This window comes from Camelus bactrianus, chromosome 1, assembly GCF_048773025.1.
Source record: "Camelus bactrianus isolate YW-2024 breed Bactrian camel chromosome 1, ASM4877302v1, whole genome shotgun sequence".
Taxonomy (NCBI): Eukaryota; Metazoa; Chordata; class Mammalia; order Artiodactyla; family Camelidae; genus Camelus; species Camelus bactrianus.
The window spans coordinates 14,845,031-14,847,196 of NC_133539.1; the positions used below are offsets into that span (position 1 = coordinate 14,845,031).

At 36.3% G+C, this 2,166-nt stretch overlaps 1 non-coding gene across 1 annotated transcript; it reads left to right on the top strand.

The window, feature by feature from the left end:
* The first annotated feature begins 536 nt into the window (after nucleotides 1-536).
* TRNAI-AAU (transfer RNA isoleucine (anticodon AAU)) lies at nucleotides 537-605 on the top strand. Its single transcript has one exon. It is a non-coding gene; the product is annotated as a tRNA-Ile (tRNA).
* Nucleotides 606-2,166: the final 1,561 nt, after the last annotated feature.

Below are 2,166 nucleotides of genomic sequence, written 5' to 3' on the forward strand. Positions count from 1 at the left end.
TACAAAAAAGAGGAAGAAAACACTCTTGTTCTCATAGACCTTATATATAAATTGTACATTTTATAAATGAAGGTTAGGTAAGATGAGGCAAATCTTACCTACAAAGAGAGACAGGTCAATGACGTCACAAGAATTTCTGTATCAGAGCCTCAAGGTCAGCGATTTGGTTACTGGAAGAGTTAGGCTGGTTAACTTGAAGCTATAGGTGTATAGTGACTTCACTGCTCCACATAGGATGTAGGTTTAGTTTGAGTAGTTGTGGGAGGAAGTTACGGGTGGAGATAATCAGGGTCGAAGTGGGCTGAAGACCCCTAAGGGCCTCCCTGACTTTACCACTGATATATCCAGTCAGTCCTTTGGCTGCGTATATTTAATATTTTAGGTAAATTATTATGTTTAAGAGTTTCTTCTGTCAATTATACTGACAGAGAAGGAAAAATATCCTTTGGCTAATTATATCACGTGTTCCCCTTGCTTTCATAAAAAACAGAAACACTGTTTTCTAACAGAGTAAAAATGATATGACTTTGGTGGAGGGTGTAGCTCAGTGGTAGAGTGTGTGCTTAATATGCATGAGGTCCTGGGTTCAATCCCCAGTAGCTCCATTAAATAAATAAATGAATAAACCTTATTACCCCCCAAAAAAACAAAACAAAATTTTTAAAATATAATATGACTAAAAATCTTGAAGTCATCACTCATTCCTTCATCTATATACAACCATCAAGTTCCTTTATCTGCTGTTTGTTTATTCGGCTCTCATCACATGTAATCACCTTAAGACTCAATGATTACAGCTAGGGCCTGATCCCCTCTCTCTGGCCCATTTTACTCCCTTTTTCACTTTGTCTAACCAATTGTTCTTAAATCCTAATCTTATCATGGAATGTCTCTGCTGAGAAAAAATTCTAGGGCTATTATCTAATGCTTTCAATTTAAAGTCTACTGTAAGTCACCAATCCACTAAACACTCACTGTCCCTTGCACTTGTGTAATCGCAGCTTCAGCTAAACCTTCCTCATTCTTTCACACCCGCTACAGGGCTTTCCTCCCTCCCTCCGCCTCCCTCTCTTCTTTCTGCTTCTTTCATTTCTTTCTCTCTCCATCACTGTCTACCTTCTTCTTATCCTTTCCTTTCCTTTCCTTTCCTTTCCTTTCCTTTCCTTTCCTTTCCTTTCCTTTCCTTTCCTTTCCTTTCCTTTCCTTTCCTTCTTCCTCCTCTCCCCTCTCTTTCCTCTCCTTTTCTTTACCTTTTTCCTTCCCTTTTCCCTTCCCTTCCCATCCCTTCTCTTTCCTTTCCTTTGTTTCTCCTTTTCTTCCTTAATTCCTTCCTTCATTCTTTTTTCTTTTGTCTTCCTCAAGGCTCATCTCAGGTGCCAAGTCACTTTAAATAGGCATAGCATTAACCACACTGAGGTATATAGACGCTAAGACAATCAAGACTATCTGGTTTTCCCTTTGTTGCTTGGCCAAGATCTAAAAGATTGATAACACACTCAGGTGCTGAGAGTTTGGGAAGCAGGCACTTACATAACGGGATGACAGTAGCGCCCTTTGGCACAACCTATGCAGAGAGCAATTTGGTCATAACAGCTGGACGGGAAGAAGCACATGGCCTGTGGAAGAGCAGAACCATTTTTAGAAATTATCTTACAAACATATACACGTGCATGTGCAATATAGTGGTTATTCATTGTAGGGCTTTTTTCTTTCAGTATAGCAAAGATTTAGACAGTAAGTATTTATCAAAAGAAACTATTTAAATTAATGAATTTTACACATGGAATGTTATCTGACTAGATAAATATGATATATGTATTTATTTAAAAAGTTAAATAAGATCTTTTAAACAAGATTAAATAAGATTTATTTATAGGTTAAAAAAAGGAACAAAAATATCTTTCTCTGTCAAAGATATATTCATTACAGAACTAAAAAAAGTGCCAAAAACTATATGTGTTGCAATGCAATTTGTGAAAAAACTGGAGAAACTAATAGTTTATTTATATTTACTTATATATCCATAGATCTACTCTGAAAGAGCAAATGAGAAGTTAGAAACACTGCCCTTAAAAAAGGAAATTGTGACATGGTAGGAGGAAACCTTTTCACAAAGTGCTCTTTTGAAATTATAAAATTTGAAAATGTATTTTTGAAAAAAGAAGT